The sequence below is a fragment of the Panulirus ornatus genome, chromosome 11, assembly GCF_036320965.1.
Source record: "Panulirus ornatus isolate Po-2019 chromosome 11, ASM3632096v1, whole genome shotgun sequence".
NCBI lineage: Eukaryota > Metazoa > Arthropoda > Malacostraca > Decapoda > Palinuridae > Panulirus > Panulirus ornatus.
This window is the reverse complement of record NC_092234.1, coordinates 36,673,725-36,696,737: the sequence shown is the minus strand read 5'-3', so window position 1 is coordinate 36,696,737 and position 23,013 is coordinate 36,673,725. Positions and strand designations below refer to the sequence as shown.

The following is a 23,013-nucleotide window of genomic DNA, read 5'->3' as shown; positions in this document are numbered from 1 at the left end:
CTCCTCGTTCCCTCCACCTCCGACACATATATCCTCTTGGTCAATCTTTCCTCACTCATTCTCTCCATGTGCCCAAACCACTTCAAAACACCCTCTTCTGCTCTCTCAACCACGCTCTTTTTATTTCCACACATCTCTCTTACCCTTACGTTACTCACTCGATCAAACCACCTCACACCACACATTGTCCTCAAACATCTCATTTCCAGCACATCCATCCTCCTGCGCACAACTCTATCCATAGCCCACGCCTCGCAACCATACAACATTGTTGGAACCACTATTCCTTCAAACATACCCATTTTTGCTTTCCGAGATAATGTTCTCGACTTCCACACATTCTTCAAGGCCCCAAGAATTTTCGCCCCCTCCCCCACCCAATGATCCACTTCCGCTTCCATGGTTCCATCCGCTGCCAGATCCACTCCCAGATATCTAAAACACTTCACTTCCTCCAGTTTTTCTCCATTCAAACTCGCCTCCCAATTGACTTGACCCTCAACCCTACTGTACCTAATAACCTTGCTCTTATTCACATTTACTCTTAACTTTCTTCTTTCACACACTTTACCAAACTCAGTCACCAGCTTCTGCAGTTTCTCACATGAATCAGCCACCAGCGCTGTATCATCAGCGAACAAGAACTGACTCACTTCCCAAGCTCTCTCATCTCCAACAGACTTCATACTTGCCCCTCTTTCCAAAACTCTTGCATTTACCTCCCTAACAACCCCATCCATAAACAAATTAAACAACCATGGAGACATCACACACCCCTGCCGCAAACCTACATTCACTGAGAACCAATCACTTTCCTCTCTTCCTACACGTACACATGCCTTACATCCTCGATAAAAACTTTTCACTGCTTCTAACAACTTTCCTCCCACACCATATATTCTTAATACCTTCCACAGAGCATCTCTATCAACTCTATCATATGCCTTCTCCAGATCCATAAATGCTACATACAAATCCATTTGCTTTTCTATATATATATATTTTTTATTTTTTTATTATACTTTGTCGCTGTCTCCCGCGTTTGCGAGGTAGCTCAAGGAAACAGACGAAAGAAATGGCCCAACCCCCCCCATACACATGTATATACATACGTCCACACACGCAAATATACATACCTACACAGCTTTCCATAGCTTACCCCAGACGCTTCACATGCCTTGATTCAATCCACTGACAGCACGTCAACCCCGGTATACCACATCGCTCCAATTCACTCTATTCCTTGCCCTCCTTTCACCCTCCTGCATGTTCAGGCCCCGATCACACAAAATCTTTTTCACTCCATCTTTCCACCTCCAATTTGGTCTCCCTCTTCTCCTTGTTCCCTCCACCTCCGACACATATATCCTCTTGGTCAATCTTTCCTCACTCATCCTCTCCATGTGCCCAAACCACTTCAAAACACCCTCCTCTGCTCTCTCAACCACGCTCTTTTTATTTCCACACATCTCTCTTACCCTTACGTTACTCACTCGATCAAACCACCTCACACCACACATTGTCCTCATACATCTCATTTCCAGCACATCCATCCTCCTGCGCACAACTCTATCCATAGCCCACGCCTCGCAACCATACAACATTGTTGGAACCACTATTCCTTCAAACATACCCATTTTTGGTTTCCGAGATAATGTTCTCGACTTCCACACATTCTTCAAGGCCCCCAGAATTTTCGCCCCCTCCCCCACCCTATGATCCACTTCCGCTTCCATGGTTCCATCCGCTGCCAGATCCACTCCCAGATATCTAAAACACTTCACTTCCTCCAGTTTTTCTCCATTCAAACTCACCTCCCAATTGACTTGACCCTCAACCCTACTGTACCTAATAACCTTGCTCTTATTCACATTTACTCTTAACTTTCTTCTTCCACACACTTTACCAAACTCAGTCACCAGCTTCTGCAGTTTCTCACATGAATCAGCCACCAGCGCTGTATCATCAGCGAACAAGAACTGACTCACTTCCCAAGCTCTCTCATCCCCAACAGACTTCATACTTGCCCCTCTTTCCAAAACTCTTGCATTTACCTCCCTAACAACCCCATCCATAAACAAATTAAACAACCATGGAGACATCACACACCCCTGCCGCAAACCTACATTCACTGAGAACCAATCACTTTCCTCTCTTCCTACACGTACACATGCCTTACATCCTCGATAAAAACTTTTCACTGCTTCTAACAACTTTCCTCCCGCACCATATATTCTTAATACCTTCCACAGAGCATCTCTATCAACTCTATCATATGCCTTCTCCAGGTCCATAAATGCTACATACAAATCCATTTGCTTTTCTAAGTATTTCTCACATACATTCTTCAAAGCAAACACCTGATCCACACATCCTCTACCACTTCTGAAACCACACTGCTCTTCCCCAATCTGATGCTCTGTACATGCCTTCACCCTCTCAATCAATACCCTCCCATATAATTTACCAGGAATACTCAACAAACTTATACCTCTGTAATTTGAGCACTCACTCTTATCCCCTTTGCCTTTGTACAATGGCACTATGCACGCATTCCGCCAATCCTCAGGCACCTCACCATGAGTCATACATACATTAAATAACCTTACCAACCAGTCAACAATACAGTCACCCCCTTTTTTAATAAATTCCACTGCAATACCATCCAAACCTGCTGCCTTGCCGGCTTTCATCTTCCGCAAAGCTTTCACTACCTCTTCTCTGTTTACCAAATCATTTTCCCTAACCCTCTGACTTTGCACACCACCTCGACCAAAACACCCTATATCTGCCACTCTATCATCAAACACATTCAACAAACCTTCAAAATACTCACTCCATCTCCTTCTCACATCACCACTACTTGTTATCACCTCCCCATTTGCGCCCTTCACTGAAGTTCCCATTTGCTCCCTTGTCTTACGCATTTTATTTACCTCCTTCCAGAACATCTTTTTATTCTCCCTAAAATTTAATGATACTCTCTCACCCCAACTCTCATTTGCCCTTTTTTTCACCTCTTGCACCTTTCTCTTGACCTCCTGTCTCTTTCTTTTATACATCTCCCACTCAATTGCATTTTTTCCCTGCAAAAATCGTCCAAATGCCTCTCTCTTCTCTTTCACTAATACTCTTACTTCTTCATCCCACCACTCACTACCCTTTCTAATCAACCCACCTCCCACTCTTCTCATGCCACAAGCATCTTTTGCGCAAGCCATCACTGATTCCCTAAATACATCCCATTCCTCCCCCACTCCCCTTACTTCCATTGTTCTCACCTTTTTCCATTCTGTACTCAGTCTCTCCTGGTACTTCCTCACACAGGTCTCCTTCTCAAGCTCACTTACTCTCACCACCCTCTTCACCCCAACATTCACTCTTCTTTTCTGAAAACCCATACAAATCTTCACCTTAGCCTCCACAAGATAATGATCAGACATCCCTCCAGTTGCACCTCTCAGCACATTAACATCCAAAAGTCTCTCTTTCGCACGCCTGTCAATTAACACGTAATCCAATAACGCTCTCTGGCCATCTCTCCTACTTACATAAGTATACTTATGTATATCTCGCTTTTTAAACCAGGTATTCCCAATCATCAGTCCTTTTTCAGCACATAAATCTACAAGCTCTTCACCATTTCCATTTACAACACTGAACACCCCATGTATACCAATTATTCCCTCAACTGCCACATTACTCACCTTTGCATTCAAATCACCCATCACTATAACCCGGTCTCGTGCATCAAAACCACTAACACACTCATTCAGCTGCTCCCAAAACACTTGCCTCTCTTGATCTTTCTTCTTATGCCCAGGTGCATATGCACCAATAATCACCCACCTCTCTCCATCAACTTTCAGTTTTACCCATATTAATCGAGAATTTACTTTCTTACACTCTATCACATACTCCCACAACTCCTGTTTCAGGAGTATTGCTACTCCTTCCCTTGCTCTTGTCCTCTCACTAACCCCTGACTTTACTCCCCAGACATTCCCAAACCACTCTTCCCCTTTACCCTTGAGCTTCGTTTCACTCAGAGCCAAAACATCCAGGTTCCTTTCCTCAAACATACTACCTATCTCTCCTTTTTTCACATCTTGGTTACATCCACACACATTTAGGCACCCCACTCTGAGCCTTCGAGGAGGATGAGCACTCCCCGCGTGACTCCTTCTTCTGTTTCCCATTTTAGAAAGTTAATACAAGGAGGGGAGGATTTCTGGCCCCCCGCTCCCGTCCCCTCTAGTCGCTTTCTACGACACGCGAGGAATACGTGGGAAGTATTCTTTAACCCCTATCCCCAGGGATAATATACATATATATATACATATACACATACACACACATACACATACATACGCACATATACACACACACACACACACATACATATATATACATATGAAAAATGTATGTGTGTGTGTGTGTGTGTGTGTGTGTGTGTGTGTGTGTGTGAAAAAGAAAATAAAAAAATGAAGAAAACTTTCACTTGCTTGTTATGTTAATAATGAGTCATGAGCATCACGGGGACTCGTAACCCTAGGTTGTGAGAACCTCTTGATTTCGCCCCCAGTGACCCAGTCAGGTGGAGGAACTGCCAAGACATCTGGCACCCTAGGCGGCTTGCACATATGATCAAACGAGATCCACAATGGTCAGGTAGGGAAATACGGAGAAAAAGAGACAACTTAATGACGCCAAGCTTGGATGATTAAAGATCTCGATTATTATAGTCATTGACTAAGAAATCTAAGTGACTTGAAGCTTTCGTATGAGTGGGATAGATAAACATGGGACCAGCACCGGCTCAGTCAGTGCCAGACCCGCGTGGAGACAACCCCCAGAGTATCGCTTACAGCACCTGGACATTCGTCTGGCCCGGCGTTGGAAAAGGGGACACATAATAATGATCCCGGGTCCAGGTTGTGGGCGGGAGGGAGTCTTACCGATGGTGAAACGTAGAGGCTAAGCCGTACTGAGGACGTACGCAGGGCGTGCTGGACCTGGTGGGCGCGGTACGCCGCTGTGAGGGGCGCTACTGCTGACGGAGTTAACGTAGGGCGTTGGGAGGAGGAACGGAGTGGGCGGGGGGGATGTTGAAGTGGTGGTCAGAACCATGCAACAGCCTGCAGGTTAGGCTCGCTGGTCGCTTATTGAATTCAAGCTAAGCTAATGGACCAGATTGATCATCTGTTGTACATTATTATGCATTGTACATCATACATCAATTATTATACGTCATGCACCGTGTATTATACATCATACATCATTCATATTGTCACCTTGGAGGCTCCGACTTCTTTTTTTTTGTGATGGGTGTGACGGGGTGTTAATGAGGAGTGCTGCCCACGGCTGGAGGTGAGCGGAGGAGAGAATACGGCACGTATCACCGAGGTACAAGAACGTCAACAACCATGACCCCTCCTCCCTCACACTCTGCCTGGCTGACAGGTCAAGGCCAGTGTGGGCTTTGGGCAAGCCTCACAGCTGGCTCCCTGAGGGGTCTGCTGCACCATCTGGCCCCAGTAGCTGGTGATGCCGACCCTCTACCCTGATTAAAAGATAATAGTCACATATTCACGTGTGGCCAAGCATAATCTTCACTCACCCGTCAGTACACGTGGTACACCCACTACACGTGTCTACACCTGCACCGTTAATGAACGCGGGTACAAGGACATTTTAATGATATATCTTCATATATAAACGCATATGTCCACATACACACACACACACACACACACACACACACACACACACACACACACACACACACACACACACACACACTTGCCACCAGCGGAGCAATGTGAGAAGGATCATGAGGGAGGCAAACTATGGTTTGGCTCAGTTGGAAATCGCCCTCAAGTACCTAGACTGTGAGATGGTCAAGCAGACATCTTCAACATACGTTGTGCCTAAGCTGGAATATACCGGAGCAGTCTGGCCTCCTCCCTCCAGGAGCTACGTGTAACTGTCTGACGAAGAGGATCAGAGGCTGACAGTGGAGTACTGGTGTCAGAACGAAATGGAACAATGTACGAAGAGAGGAGGGAAGCCCTCAGTCTGTACACATTAGCACAATGCGTCAGTATGTAGCAGGCCATATGAACGGTAACACAGTACAGTCCCTTGATGCTGGAACACAGGTCATAACTAATGGCAGAACTGGAAGATCGGCACAAGGACATCACGGTAAGACATGAGGAATATCCAGGAGAGACATCGAGGAATATCCCGGAGGGACATGAGGAATATCCAGGAGAGACATCAAGGAAAATTCCGGAGGGGCATGAGGAATATCCCAGAGACATGAGGAACCTCCAGGAAAGACATAAGGAATATCCTCGAGAGACATGAGGAATATCCCAGAGACATGAGGAATATCCCGGAGACATGAGGAATATCCCGGAGAGACATGAGGAATATCCTCGAGAGACATGAGGAATATCCTAGAGACATGAGGAATATGCCGGCGAGACATCGAGGAATATCCCGGAGAGACATGAGGCATATCCTAGAGAGATCTGAAGCATATCCCAGACATGAGGAATATCCCGGAGTGACATGAGTAAGCGTTTGTTTAACCCAAGAGTTGTTAGCACCTGCGACTAGCTCAGGTAGGAGGAGGTAAATGCGTCTACTACAGTAAGCTTCATCAACCAGTATGGTGGTGATGCGGTGGTACGTTACCATGCCTCGCGGGTGTACACCTCCCTGCCATGTGTATATAGATAGGTAGCAGACCAGCCCGGCTCCTCTGACTCGCCACTCAACACACACTCCAGCACACAGCCCAGCAGGCCTCCTCCCTCCCTCCTCAGTAGCGTCATTGTACTGAACCATCAGTACAATGGATCGATCGCACCACCTCAGTGGCTGGTTCACGTGCTTCTCAAGGTGAGGATTCTCATCCCGCGGGGTCGTCAAGTGTTTGGGAAGCCACATGACGTGTGTGCACGGCTGTCATAATATACCTGTGCCAGTGCTGAGGAGGTGGGCAGCCCTCCCGCCTCGCTCACTGACGCTCCGCGCTCTCCTACGGCCACTTGTCGGCCATTATGGGAGGTAGATACATACGCGAGCCACGACGCAATAATGGCGTATACACAACCAAATACGAATTATGACCTTAGGAAAATACTTGTGTTTTCACTGATTCCAAACCATATGTGAACACCGCCTTGAAATTGGCTAGTTTAAGACGAAGCAGGCGACCCACGGCGGTAATAGAAACGGGCACCACTGCCAGGTGTGGCTAGTTTTCATCGCTGCCTGATCAAATGTAAGCTGTTGATTCTTGGGTGGGTCGCATCAGCCAGGGAAGACTCGAAGGGTCGTTATACATAAAAAAAAAAAAAAAATTGGGAACCAGTGGGCCTGAAAAGGTCAAGTTCGGCACTTTCTCCACGACCGGTAGTGGGTTAGTGTCCCGGGCTGCGACCTACCCCATGGTCGACCAGGGCTGGGACCTGCCCCATGGTCGACCCGGGCTGGGACCTATCCTATCCTTCTCCCAGGCTGGGACCTGCCCCACCATCTTCCCGGACTGGGACCTTCCTCATCATCCTCATAGGCTGGGACCTTCCCTGTCATCCTCCTAGTATAGCATGTCCCATCATTCTTCTTAGCTGGGACCTGTCCCATCACCCTCCTAGGCTGGGACCTGTCCCATCACCCTCCTAGGCTGGGACCTGTCCCATCACCCTCCTAGGCTGGGACCTGTCCTAACGCCCTTCATATAACCAACACTCTGATCTTCCTCATTACCACCACCATCATCGTCAGTCACATGACCAACACTGCGTCAGCGTAGCAGGAAGTGAGAGCCAGCCAGGGTCGTGGGCTAAACCAGACATTATGTTTTGGAAGGATGTTGATAAAGTGCGTAATACAAGGGAATAAATGGGAACATCGGTGAAGGGGGCTAATAGGGAGGTAACAGCAAGTAGTCGTGAAGTAAGAAGATGGAGTGAGTATTTTGAAGGTTTGCTGAATGTGTTTGATGATAGAGTGGCAAATATAGTGTGCTTTGGTCGAAGAGGTGTGCGAAGTGAGAGGGACAGGGAGAATGGTTTGGTAAACAGAGAAAAGGTAGCGAAACCTTTGCGGAAGGTGAAAGCAGGCAAGGCGGCGGGTTTGGATGGTATTGCAGTGGAATCTATTAAAAAAAAGGGGGTGACTTTGTCGTTGACTGGTTGGCAAGGATATTCAATGTATGTATGGTTCATGGTGAAGTGCCTGAGGATTGGCGGAATGCATGCATAGTGCAATTGTACAAAGGCAAAGGAGATGAAGGTGAGTGTTCAAATTACAGAGGTATACGTTTGTTGAGTATTTCTGGGAAATTATATGGGAGGGTATTGATTGAGAGGGTAAAGGCATGCACAGAGCATCAGATTGGGGAAGAGCAGTGTGGTTTCAGAAGTGGTTGAGGATATGTGGATCAGGTGTTTGCTTTGAAGAATGTATGTGAGAAATACTTAGATTAACAAATGGATTTGTATGTAGCATTTATGGATCTGGAGAAGGCATATGAATGTCTTAAGAGTATATGGTGTGGGAGGTAAGTTGCTGGAAGCAGTGAAAAGTTTTTACCAAGGATGTAAATCATGTGTACGAGTAGGAAGCTAGGAAAGTGATTGGTTCCCAGTGAATGTCTGTTTGCGGCAGGGGTGCGCGATGCCTCCATGGTTGTTAAATTTGTTTATGGATGGGGTGGTTAGGGAGGAGAATGTAAGAGTTTTCGAGAGAGGGACAAGTTTGCAGTCTGGTGTAGATGAGAGGGCTTGGGAAGTGAGGCAGTTGTTGTTCGCTGATGATGATATAATTATATATATATATATATATATATATATATATATATATATATATATATATATATATATATATATAGGGTGTTTTGGTCGAGGTGGTGTGCAAAGTGAGAGGGTTAGGGAAAATGATTTGGTAAACAGAGAAGAGGTAGTAAAAGCTTTGCGGAAGATGAAAACCGGCAAGGCAGCAGGTTTGGATGGTATTGCAGTGGAATTTATTAAAAAAAGGGGGTGACTGTATTATTGACTGGTTGGTAAGGTTATTTAATGTATGTATGACTCATGGTGAGGTGCCTGAGGATTGGCGGAATGCGTGCATAGTGCCATTGTACAAAGGCAAAGGGGATAAGAGTGAGTGCTCAAATTACAGAGGTATAAGTTTGTTTAGTATTCCTGGTAAATTATATGGGAGGGTATTGATTGAGAGGGTGAAGGCATGTACAGAGCATCAGATTGGGGAAGAGCAGTGTGGTTTCAGAAGTGGTAGAGGATGTGAGGATCAGGTGTTTGCTTTGAAGAATGTATGTGAGAAATACTTAGAAAAGCAAATGGATTTGTATGTAGCATTTATGGATCTGGAGAAGGCATATGATAGAGTTGATAGAGATGCTCTGTGGAAGGTATTAAGAATATATGGTGTGGGAGGCAAGTTGTTAGAAGCAGTGAAAAGTTTTTATCGAGGATGTAAGGCATGTGTACGTGTAGGAAGAGAGGAAAGTGATTGGTTCTTAGTGAATGTAGGTTTGCGGCGGGGGTGTGTGATGTCTCCATGGTTGTTTAATTTGTTTATGGATGGGGTTGTTAGGGAGGTGAATGCAAGAGTTTTGGAAAGAGGGGCAAGTATGAAGTCTGTTGGGGATGAGAGAGCTTGGGAAGTGAGTCAGTTGTTGTTCGCTGATGATACAGCGCTGGTGGCTGATTCATGTGAGAAACTGCAGAAGCTGGTGACTGAGTTTGGTAAAGTGTGTGAAAGAAGAAAGCTAAGAGTAAATGTGAATAAGAGCAAGGTTATTAGGTACAGTAGGGTTGAGGGTCAAGTCAATTGGGAGGTAAGTTTGAATGGAGAAAAACTGGAGGAAGTGAAGTGTTTTAGATATCTTGGAGTGGATCTGGCAGCGGATGGAACCATGGAAGCGGAAGTGGATCATAGTTTGGGGGAGGGGGCGAAAATCCTGGGAGCCTTGAAGAATGTGTGGAAGTCGAGAACATTATCTTGGAAAGCAAAAATGAGTATGTTTGAAGGAATAGTGGTCCCAACAATGTTTTATGGTTGCGAGGCGTGGGCTATGGATAGAGTTGTGCGCAGGAGGATGGATGTGCTGGAAATGAGATGTTTGAGGACAATGTGTGGTGTGAGGTGGTTTGATCGAGTAAGTAACGTAAGGGTAAGAGAGATGTGTGGAAATAAAAAGAGCGTGGTTGAGAGAGCAGAAGAGTGTGTTTTGAAATGGTTTGGGCACATGGAGAGAATGAGTGAGGAAAGATTGACAAAAAGGATATATGTGTCGGAGGTGGAGGGAACGAGGAGAAGTGGGAGACCAGATTGGAGGTGGAAAGATGGAGTGAAAAAGATTTTGTGTGATCGGGGCCTGAACATGCAGGAGGGTGAAAGGAGGGCAAGGAATAGAGTGAATTAGATCGATGTGATATACCGGGGTTGACGTGCTGTCAGTGGATTGAATCAGGGCACGTGAAGCGTCTGGGGTAAACCATGGAAAGCTGTGTAGGTATGTATATCTGCGTGTGTGGACGTATGTATATACATGTGTATGGGGGTGGGTTGGGCCATTTCTTTCGTCTGTTTCCTTGCGCCACCTCGCAAACGCGGGAGACAGCGACAAAGCAAAAAAAAATATATATATATATATATATATATATATATATATATATATATATATATATATATATATATATATGTATATATATATATATGTTTTCCCTGGGGATAGGGGATTAAGAATACTTCCCACGTATTCCCTGCGTGTCGTAGAAGGCGACTAAAAGGGGAGGGAGCGTGGGGCTGGAAATCCTCCCCTCTTGTTTTTTCCAAAAGAAGGAACAGAGGGGGCCAGGTGAGGATATTCCAAAAAAGGCCCAGTCCTCTGTTCCTAACGCTACCTCGCTAACGCGGGAAATGGCGAATAGTTTAAAAGAAAAGAAAGAATATATATATATGTGTGTGTGTGTGTTGGTGATGGGTAGTATGAAAGGCACTTGCAGGTATGACGGGGTAAAAGATGAAACTAGCTAGTGTTGAGAGTAGCTCGTTATGACAGCAATGATCACTGAATGTAGAGTACCATGAGGGCCCATAAGCAGGTGGTGGTAGGGAAGAAGGTGATCAGGTAGGGTCAGTAGGTGGTTGGTGGGGTAGGAGGTGGCCAGGGACGGAGCAACAGATGCTGGTAGAGTACGAGGTGACCAGGGAGGGGGTAGTAGGTGATGGTTAGGTACAAGGTAACCAGGGAGGGAGTAGTAGATGATGGAGGGTACAAGGTAACCAGGGAGGGGCAGCAGGTGATGATGGGGTACTAGGTGACCAGAGGGGGGGGGGGACAGAAGATGATGGTGGGTTATAGGGTGACCAGGGAGAGGGCAGCAGATGATGATGGGGTACAAGGTGACCAGAGATGGGACAATAGGTGATGGTGGGGGTACAAGGTGACTAGGGACGGGGCAGAAGGTGACTAGGGACGGGGCAGCAGGTGATGATGGGGTATAAGGTGACTAGGGTGGGGGTAGTAGGTGATGGTAGGGTACAAGGTGACCGGGGTGGGGGCAGTAGGTGATGGTAGGGTACAAGGTGACCAGGGACGGGGCAACAGATGATGGCGGGGTACATGGTAACTAGGAAGGTAATAGAGAAAAATGTTAGAATAGAAATTTGGGCATCTCCCTGACTAACTGTATAGTCTGCCATACTGATCGCTCTTGAGCAGGTAGAAATCACTGCCACAGACAGTTTAATTATCTCTGATTCTTTATCCTCACCACTTGCCCTTAACCACCTGAGATCAGAATGTAACATGCTGGTCCCTGAAGCCACACACAAACACTCAAGACATTATTGCTCAAGGGACTTAAATTGTCATGAATTCCCTCTCATGTAGGCCTCTGTCAGAATAACATATGTGATGCTTTAGCCAAACTTGCAATTAGTAAAGGTGATTTTGAAAACAACATTGGGTTGTCAGTCAGAACCCTCAAAACTGTAATTAGAAAGCAAGTAACTAGCCTCTTGAAGCACGAAGACGAGCTCGATTAGCACTAGTAGAAACATTTTCCATCACATTAAAATGCGTAAAGTAAACCCGTATTTAGAGAAAGTATTGATATCACTATATTACAAAATGTAATGGCTAGACTAAAGCTAAGCTTAGTGTACTATTGGCGCTTTCGTCTATCTGGAGATGTTAACTGTGTGAATTGTAAAGTTTGTGGTCGAAGATCTGGACACAATCTAGCACACAGTGTCTTAAAATGTGAAAATAGAGCCTTTTAGGGATAGATCTAAACAAACCTTGCAAGAAATGTCACAACACCATATTGTTAATAACAAGATACCTGAGATTTTAAGTTTGTATCCACGTTTTGCATCCAGTCGGTAAAACATACCATATGAAACTATGTAATGTATGTACTGAAATACGAATTGTAACATCTTATGTAATATCAACCTACCAGGGTCTGAGTAAGACCCTTTGTAACCCCTGTAATTCTTTTACGCTACCGCTCACAAGATGAGCATAGGGTGCACAATAAACTTGCCTGGGTTACCGACACAAATCAGTCAATAAGGAAAGTACAAGTTGATCAAAGAGGATTTGGGGGAGAGTTGAGGGAGAGGTACAAGGTGACCAGAGAGAGGTCAGCAGGTGAGGGTAGGCTATAAGGTGACCAGGGGAGAGGGAAGCAGGTGATGATGAGGTGTTGAACATACTGACCAGGCAGAGCAGCAGGTGATGCTGGGTGACCAGGCAGAGCAGCAGGTGATGCTGAGTGACCAGGCAGAGCAGCAGGTGATGCTGGGTGACCAGGCAGAGCAGCAGGTGATGCTGGGTGACCAGGTAGAGCAGCAGGTGATGCTGGGTGACCAGGCAGAGCAGCAGGTGATGCTGGGTGACCAGGCAGAGCAGCAGGTGATGCTGGGTGACCAGGCAGAGCAGCAGGTGATGCTGAGTGACCAGGCAGAGCAGCAGGTGATGCTGGTGACCAGGCAGAGCAGCAGGTGATGCTGGGTGACCAGGTAGAGCAGCAGGTGATGCTGGGTGACCAGGTAGAGCAGCAGGTGATGCTGGGTGACCAGGCAGAGCAGCAGGTGATGCTGGGTGACCAGGTAGAGCAGCAGGTGATGCTGGGTGACCAGGCAGAGCAGCAGGTGATGCTGGGTGACCAGGCAGAGCAGCAGGTGATGCTGGGTGACCAGGCAGAGCAGCAGGTGATGCTGGTGACCAGGCAGAGCAGCAGGTGATGCTGGGTGACCAGGCAGAGCAGCAGGTGATGCTGGGTGACCAGGCAGAGCAGCAGGTGATGCTGGGTGACCAGGCAGAGCAGCAGGTGATGATACATAGCAATACAAAGGATCAAGAAGAATGCAAAAGACATAAGGGAATTCAAACAACATCAGACCAACGGGTTCGTCCGCTACTGTTAGTGATAGAGGAAGAGATCTGGAACTCGCAGACCAGTGTGGTGAGAGCAGTAAGACAGATATTACAAAGAAAAGAAAATGTTAGTCGTGGATCAGAAGAAAAATATTCATCAAGTTCATTCTTTGAGATGTGTATGCTACTGCCTTCAACAACACATATTGGTAACTGATTCCCTTCCATGTGGTTATTATCTTGCTGAAGAAAATGTGCTTCGCCTCGTTCGAAGATAAACGTCTGCCCACCAGTTTGTATCCATTACTTCATGTGAAACAAGACGAATCTGTACTTGATAGCTTGATAGATCACGTCACTCAGGAAACACCATCCCACTCAGCCAGGAAACACCACCTCAATCAGCCAATCAGGCTGGCGGCGGGAGGCAAGGGGAGCTGCTGACGGTCGAGAAGGTTGGCAGATATCAGGGCCGAGGTGGATGGGTGTGGCCAGGGTGAGGGGACAGGTAGCAGGGAGGCTGCAACAACAAGTAAACACGACACGTATGGGAGGAGACAGGTGCCGGGCCAGCCAGCAGACACTACCTCACTTCCTCTCTGGCTCGCGGCCAAGCTGAGGGGCGTTCCCTCTGTGGTCATCTTAACCTCTTGACCCCCGACAGTCCGACCTCTGGGTATCCTACCGAAGGGTCGCACCGTCGTGTTCAAGGGTCGTACCGGCGTGATCACGGGGTCGTAGCATCGTGCTCAATGATCGTTCCGTTGAGTTCAACGGTCGTACCGTCGTGATCACGGGTCGTACCGTCGTGCTAAATCGATGAGTCTCATCCATGGTTTTCCACCTGGTTTATATGTAGAGAAATATTGATAATTGTTTCATCATTGATGTCTTGTTCTCTCTCCACACCGTACTAACTGTCTGCCATTGATGTCTTGGTGTCGTTCCACACACACGCCATCATCACCTGCCCGTTATTGATGTCTTGGTCTTGCACCGCACACACTGCTCATGATTGGTGTCTTCTCGCTGTATAACACGTCAACTGCCGTCCACCATAAAAGCTTCATCAACAACATCAACAAAATGTAACTATGGCAATGAGTGGACACCCGTGGTGTAGTGGTCAGCGTTCCTGAGCGTGACGCCTACGTTCGAATCCTTGTTGCGCCAGTCGATGCAGTCAAGCCAGCTGTTTATCCACTCACTGGGGTTGGTCGATAGTATGACTACCTGGCTCAGGCGTCAATGAGTCGATGAGGGTTTCAGTTGCCCGTTCCGTCTCACTTAACATAAAAACAGTTTAAATGGAGATAGATTCAGGGATGATTTACCATTGGCATACAAGCAAGTTGCAGGTGTGTAGTTGTCCTGGAAATAAAGTTGCTCTCAGCAGTCAGCTCTGCATCTTATATCCAGTTTTTGATCCGTGAGGTTCACTTGTCAGTGTCTGCTGGGTTACCTGTAGCTGTCTACTCATGACCAGCATAGATCGCTTGGACGATAGATAGATACATTCTTCTCCTCCTAATACTAGCATGTGATTGGTACATGCCTCCATGGATGTGAATGTACCATGCAACTTTCCTAATGCTTCTTCTTTACCATTATTTTGTCTTTATTTAGATACGATAATCATGTGGATATGGTTTTCCCATGCCATACCTGGCCCCCGTGTCACTACCATGAGCGCTACAGGAAACGGGGTGTGGCGTGTGAGCACGTTAGCCCGCTGTGTCTGACCGCCACCACAGCACTGACCTGCCATATATACCCACACTGGCTTACATACACGCAAACACCAACCTCCTTGGCAGAAGTGCCAGTTGAGACATTTTCAACTCCCGCTTTTTAAGCTAAAGATGGACTGGATCCCATTCTAACTTCAGGCATTTTAGAAGCGATGGAGTATTACACTTGGGCATGTAAAATGTACTTGATTCTTTGTTTGAGTGAGAGAGAGCTCTAGTATTAAGTCACGTCTTCTCATAAGAAGAAAGAAGGGGAAAGAATATTTGTTGCATCGTTTTGCTTTGTTCTTCTTTGTTCTTAAGACCTCCTCAACAGCCATAGTGTTATGCCAGGCACAGGACATTTTCCCAGAGGGTTCCATGACACCAAAACCAGGAATACCAGAAACAGACCAGAAGAACTACCGCCCCATATCCCTCCCAGAAGTCCCAGAGAAACTTTACGAAATAATTATAAACCTCAGGTTTAAGAGGCCACCTTCAAAACAACAACATTATAACCTTAATACGGCTTCCATAGGAGCAGTACCACCACCTCGCAGTCGCGATTGCGGCAGAAAAAGAAATTGTACAGTCGTATAGGGGGATAGAAGCAGAGCATTTGACACAGTGTGGCCTGCAGTATAAACTACTACAGTCAGGTGTATCAGAGATCACGGAGAAACGCTGTGTGGCTTTCCAGATGTCGTCATCAACTCTACAACGTCAACCAAAGTCCCGCTAGACCAGCGGGATTTCTGATGATAAGTCATGTATATGTTCGAGGAGCAGTTTTGGGTAAACGTTGGGAACCCGAGTTTCTAACATCAAATTGCCTCCAAATTGCCAGACTTGGGCGTTTTTTGAACTATTTCCTGCAATAACGCTGTAAGCAGGCAAGCAGAAATGTCAAATGGAGTTTCTATACATGTGTTTTAAAGGTCAGGCAATAGGATTGAGACATTTCTGAAGTAACCAATGATAAACAATGCTAAAACAATGCCAAAGTGTAATACTCCATCGCTTTTAAAATGCCTTAAGTTAGAATGGGATTCAGACCATCTTTAGCTCAAGAAAGGCGATTCCCTAAACGTATTTTCCCAGGGCTTCGCTGTATCAGTTTTGCTATCTGATGCACTGTGATCAACAAAGACTCAAATGTCTACAGTTACATTTGCTTGGCTTTCTCAAATTGGGTAAGTAGGCCACACTCTCAGAGCTATCCCACACAAGAGTCAAAACTCACAGTGTTGACATGTAACTAAGCGGGATCCCACAGGGCAGCGGAGTCACCATCGCCATTTATAACGTACACAGCCGACATTCCCCCACCAGTTGGTGCCATGAAGCCTGGCCGTTGATGACACTCATATTTTAGTCTCGGAACAACTCACTCTCAGAACATACCTGTTTAGTGCAGTCAGAGGCAACCAAACTCAACCAATTCGGAAATGATTGTAAGATGAAAACAAACTCGGATAAATTTACTGCAGTGGCTCTAGGAAGAATGAAACCCACCGACCCAACCGCAGAAGGTAACAAGATGACGCCCAAGAAGAGCTGCAGAATTCTGGGTCATGCAAGGCAAAGCAGCCCCGACCAGTCTGTACAAAATCTGCCACCTTCCAGGGAACCAAAACTTGCACCTAATCCTGATGATATCTGTCCTAACCAGTTCACCCATACCAGCACTTCTCACCAACACATATCACGTATGCTGAAGTCACAAAGGACACAATATATGGCTCAATGATTCGTCACACATGAAATATACCCCAACACTGAAAGCAACGTTGAACAGCACGAACGATTGAACATTATAAACCAGTCGGGTTATACCTAAGAGAAGCAGCCCAGAAAGTATGGCAAAGACTTGAAGACAAACATGATACAAACTACAGACAAACCCGAGATCTGGACAACATGGATCACACTTGGTTCCTTTGAAGCCTCAGCGCACTCAGGGAGGCTCCAGTCATCCATCGATGTACACTATGAACAATGTTGACCTTAGCTTAGTCAATCTCCCTCATAAAAACAGATAGAACACGTGATGCCGGGGGTATATAAGTAAGGCACCAAAAGCACGCTTCAAGAAAAATCACCCACAGTCATTAAGAAACTTGTTCCATATACCTGTACGCACCTCAATCTGCTCTTCCATTTCAAACTTTCCCTTCATCTCTTCCCCTGTCCCATTTCTTCTTCCTTTCCTCCAATCATCATACTAAAGAATAATTCTAACCTCAGGAATGCGTCCTACATCAAATGATTCGTAAGGATCATTTGTTCTTGATATTTTACCTTGTATCTTTGTTTATCTTTGTCTGGATCAAGATGGTCTTCCCTGGCCATGATTGGGCAGACTGTGTGTACCCGCGTCAGGCACCGTACCTCCCTCTTGACAGATGTACTGTACAGCCTGGCGGGGTGCAGGGCTGACGTCCCTCCCAGGTACTGTACAGCCTGGCGCGTTGCAGGGCTGACGTCCCTCCCAGGTTCTGTACAGCCTGGCGGGGTGCAGGGCTGACGTCCCTCCCAGGTACTGACAGTACAGCCTGGCGAGGTGCAGGGCTGACGACCCTCCCAGATACTGTGTACAGCCTGGCGAGGTGGTGGTGGTGGTGCAGGGCTGACGTCCCTCCCGGTTGGCCTTACATAACCCGTCGGGCCACTAAGACCCGGCAGGTCCAGGAAGCAGTTAACCAGTGTACACAAGACACTTCGTGTCAGGGTACGGCTGCCTGACCTTCAGCGGAAGACGGTCACGAATTCCACCGTCCACGTGTGACGTAACCATTACGAACTTTCTTGTCTGGTGGCCGGTCTCGCCCCGACCGTGGTGGTGTGTTTATCGTCACTCTCGTCCCTCCGGACTGACTGTCGACCCTTTCTGACTGTCACCAACATGACTGTCGTCATTTCCTGACTGTCGCCAACATGACTCATCCCTCTCCTTGTCACCAACATGACTCGCCTCTTCCTCTCACCAACATGACTCATCTCTTCCTCTCACCAACATGACTCATCTCTTCCTCTCACCAACATGACTCATCTCTTCCTGACTGCCGCGAACATGACTGTTTCTTTCCACGCTTTGATCAGCATATCAGTCCTTCAGCTCCGTGACTAATGATAAAGCGATTCTCTCTGTTTTCTAAGATATTCTTGTCTTATCGTTTTTACTAGACTGTCATTAATACATTCTTTTCCTTGTAGGTTGTCTCCGATGGTTTCTCTTCCTTGTAGACTGTCGCCAATATTTTAATTTCCTTGTAAACTGTTCGTTGTTCTCTTCTCGAAGTAGACTGTCGCCTGTTTTCTATTTCTTATAAACTATTGCCAATGTATCTTTTTCCATATTGACCGTCGCCAATGTTTTTTTTTTTTTCTTGTAGACTGTCACCATTGTTTTCTGATTCTTATAGAGTCGCCAATATTTTCTTTTTCTTTTAGACAGTGTTTTCTTTTTCTTTTAGACTGTTGACGGTATTTTCATTTCTTGATAGACTATCGCCAATAGTTTCATTTCTTGATAGACTGTCGCCCATATTTTCATTTCATGATGGACTGTCGCCCATATTTTCACTTCATGATAGACTGTCGCCAATATTTTCATTTGTTGATAGACTGTCGCCTATATTTTCATTTGTTGATAGACTGTCGCCTATATTTTCATTTGTTGATAGACTGTCGCCAATATTTTCATTTGTTGATAGACTGTCGCCAATGTTTTCATTTCTTGATAGACTGTCGCCAATGTTTTCATTTCCTTACAGAGGGTCACCAGTGTTTTCATTTCCATACAGATTATCTTCAGGGATTTCATTTCCTTAGGTAGTGTCGTCACGTCACATGGTTTACCGTATGTCAGTAAGACCCAGCACTTATGAACTGACGGTGACCTGACTTGCTCCATTCTTCCAAACGGCACCGACAGAGGGAGGTCAACTCAACTAAAGATGTGAAGAGATTTATAAAGAAAATAGTTAAGGGAAAGAAACGTTAAGATTTAAGGGAAATTGCATCGATAAGGCAAGAATGAATTGCTGCATCATAAAGGGTAATGCAATATCTTTAATAAAGGATCAGAGAATATTTACATTGATATGAATTTGAGATTTTCTACACGAGAAAGGGGAGGATAAAATGAAAAAGGATTAAGGGAGATTAACATAATAAAAGATGACGGGAAATAATTTTCGCAAAAGATGCAAGAAAATTCACTTGAGAAAGGCTGTAGGGAAATTCCTGTGACAAAAGATGACAAAATATGTGTTCAACACAGGAAGATCACGTCAAGATACCGGGAGATTACATCAAGATACCGGGAGATTACATCAAGATACCGGGAGATTACATCAAGATGCCGGGAGATTACATCAAGATGCCGGGAGATTACATCAAGATACCGGGAGATTACATCAAGATGCCGGGAGATTACATCAAGATGCCGGGAGATTACATCAAGATGCCGGGAGATTACATCAAGATACCGGGAGATTACATCAAGATGCCGGGAGATTACATCAAGATGCCGGGAGATTACATCAAGATGCCGGGAGATTACATCAAGATACCGGGAGATTACATCAAGATGCCGGGAGATTACATCAAGATACCGGGAGATTACATCAAGATACCGGGAGATTGCATCAAGATACCGGGAGATTACATCAAGATGCCGGGAGATTACATCAAGATGCCGGGAGATTACATCAAGATGCCGGGAGATTACATCAAGATGCCGGGAGATTACATCAAGATGCCGGGAGATTACATCAAGATGCCGGGAGATTACATCAAGAGAGGACGCCGGGAGATTACATCAAGATGCCGGGAGATTACATCAAGAGAGGACGCCGGGAGATTACATCAAGATGCCGGGAGATTACATCAAGAGAGGATGCCGGGAGATTACATCAAGAGAGGACGCCGGGAGATTACATCAAGATGCCGGGAGATTACATCAAGAGAGGATGCTGGGAGATTACGTCAAGAGAGGATGCCGGGAGATTACATCAAGGGAGGATGAAGGAAAATGTACTTGAGACTTATAAAAGGAAGTGGGATTAACCAATCGCGGGCTGGAGAGTGACAGCACCGGGTTACGCGAAGGACGAGGAAAGTCTGCCATACGACCGGGACCAGAGCTTTGGTCTGCTGAAGGACACGATAGATAACGACATGAATGAAGTGTCACTGGAGGAGTTTGACCAGATAAGGAGGTGAAGGGGTGTCAGGTGATTAGGGGAAGGGACACTGGATAGCTAGGGGAAGGGATTTTAGATATTCGGGGAAGGGGCATTAGTTAGGAAAGGGAATAGGAGATAAAATGATAAGGAGAAAGGAGATCTGATAACTAGATGGGACATTAGATATCCGATGGAAAGAAGCCAAGGTAACGAGGAAGATGAGATTAGGTAACGAGAGAGAAGGAAGCATGACGTCACTGGGAAGGAAAGAAATAATAAGGGTATGAATGGTAAGGGAAAGTCAACCAGACAAAGCAGACCGGATAATGATAGCAACCAGATCTGACAACACCAGGAAATACACGAACATAAGACGTAGATAAAGTAAGACTTATGCTGAGAAAGAAGGAAGAATGTCAATAACATGATAAATGGAAGGATAACAATAACAGGATAAATGTAAGGATAAGAACATGGACGAAGATGGAACAGTAACATGAGGCTGGAGGAAGACAACAGAGGTTACTTCTCTTTGGTACAAAAACAAATCGTTAAAAAGAAACTTGAAAGAGGATTGCACGAAGAGGAAAGATGTTGCTAACTTCGTCTATACCAACGAGACGTAAATAAATGCGTCAACGATGTAGAAAGCGTACATAGAGGAGGGAAGTGCTACCTGCACTGGTCCCGCACCCCGAGCAGTTGGTGAGCAGGTCCGACACACATCGTGTCCCCTGACAGATTGCGCGTTCCTCGCCACCCACCCTCCGGACGCCTGCCGGAACTGAACACAACCACACAAGTTGGGAACTTGACTGGCGACATTTAGGTAAAACTCCCTCACGGACGACTGATAAAAAGAGTGAAGGTGGTGAATGTTATGCCGAGTTGCATTATATGTTCTCTGGTTGATGCTGGTGACAGACGCCCCTGATATACAGATACAGGCAAGACAGGTAACTCCAGAGTGCTGGAAAGCAATCCGGTTACTGTCATACGTTTACTTTAATTCCAGTATGGCGTAATCTCTCACTGTGATTCTCTCTGAGTTTATGTGGACCATATTTCATGTCTCTGGCTGATAAGATCACAGGAGCACAGTTGGTGGTTATGACTGGTTGAGGCGCTCAATGGCAGTTCCATCAACCCCTGACCATTACGGTGTATGGCCGGCCATGTGTCACAATCGTCTGTCACTTTTGAAAACGTTGTGAAGTGAAACTAACGGAGGCAGAGCCGCCCACCTTGAGGCAGACCTGGTCACATTGCGTCACATGTTGAGTCCGGTGGTGTGGTGTGGTGTGGCGTGGCGTGATGTGGTGTGGTGTGGTGTGGCGTGGTGTGATGTGGCGTGGTGTGGTGTGGTGTGGCGTGGTGGAAGGGAAGCAATCCTCCCATCACGGTCGCTCTCATCACCCACACCAAACTCTCAACGCTCACTTTCTTCCACTGCTGATCAGGTCTTTCTACTTTCTACTTCGTCTGGGAGGCTACTGCCAATCTCTTATTCTAATGTAATATTTGAACCTTGTCTTCAGTTACCTTGGTTGGCTGTGAGTTGGGCAATCACGTGGCGTAGGAGGCCCTGAGCAGCAGGGACTTGTCTTGGGTCATTTTTCCACACTTTGGTCAACATGGACAACGTGACCATGCCACACGCGCGCCTCGCTTGTCCCCTCCCGTCCGGTGACCTGAGCCATGCTGCTGGTGGGTCAGCCCGGCCACACCACACACACACACACACCAGTGGTGAGAACAACACGGACACAAAGCTACCTAGTGCGCTACACGCGACACTCACAAATATTTCCGCGTCTCATAAAATGTTTCAGATTGTTTTCCGAACGTGTTTAATTACCTATTTGTACAGCGCGGGGAAGGTGTACACTCGTGTGTGTGTGTGTGTGTGTGTGTGTGTGTGTGTGTGTGTGTGTACCATTTCAGGATATTCCACGAACGTTTCACAGCCCAGGCGGGCACAAACGTGCAACAAACGTTTCCAGTCTCGTACAAACCTCCTCACTGGCTAACTCCACACACGCTCTCATCCCACCACCAGATCTGATACATTTTCATTTCGTGGAATACTAGACATTAAAGTTATGTCTATATGAACTGAAGATGAACTAAGTGGTACAAATAACATTGTCTTCAAGTATGGCGGACCTGCGTATGAGGATCACAGTTGTATCGTGCAGTTGGAGGTAAAGTCTTGAAGCGAGTTGTTTATACTGGTCCCGCTAGCGCCTGTGGTCCTCAGCTGCCTCACACAAGCCCAACGTTCGACTGACTGACGAAGACCAGACTCTTCCCTAACGTTCTTGACCTCAGCCAGACGCCAGCGCCGCACACCTCATTGGCTGCAGCGGTGTTTGCGAGCGGCGGCGCTCATTGGCTGGGGGTTAACGATTTTCCGCACCCTCGCTGATTGGCGGAGAACGGTTGCAAGGCGACCCACACCCGATGAAAGTTGTAAACACGCTGTGCGTACCTGGGGTACCGTACGGCACGCTGCGCGTACCTGGGGTACCGTACGTCACGCTGTGCATACCTGGGACACCGCACGTCACGCTGCGCGTACCTGGGACACCGCACGTCACGCTGTGCCTACCTGGGGTACCGTACGTCACGCTGCGCGTACCTGGGATACCACACG

At 46.5% G+C, this 23,013-nt stretch overlaps 1 protein-coding gene across 1 annotated transcript in view; it reads right to left on the bottom strand.

Moving 5' to 3' along the window:
- LOC139751404 (glucose dehydrogenase [FAD, quinone]-like) overlaps window positions 1-22,644 on the bottom strand; it is a 112,623-nt gene extending 89,979 nt beyond the window's left edge. The window contains 1 exon segment of the mRNA XM_071666791.1: window positions 22,524-22,644. The gene's annotated coding sequence lies outside the window, so the exon portion shown is untranslated.
- Between the last annotated feature and the right edge of the window lie 369 nt (window positions 22,645-23,013).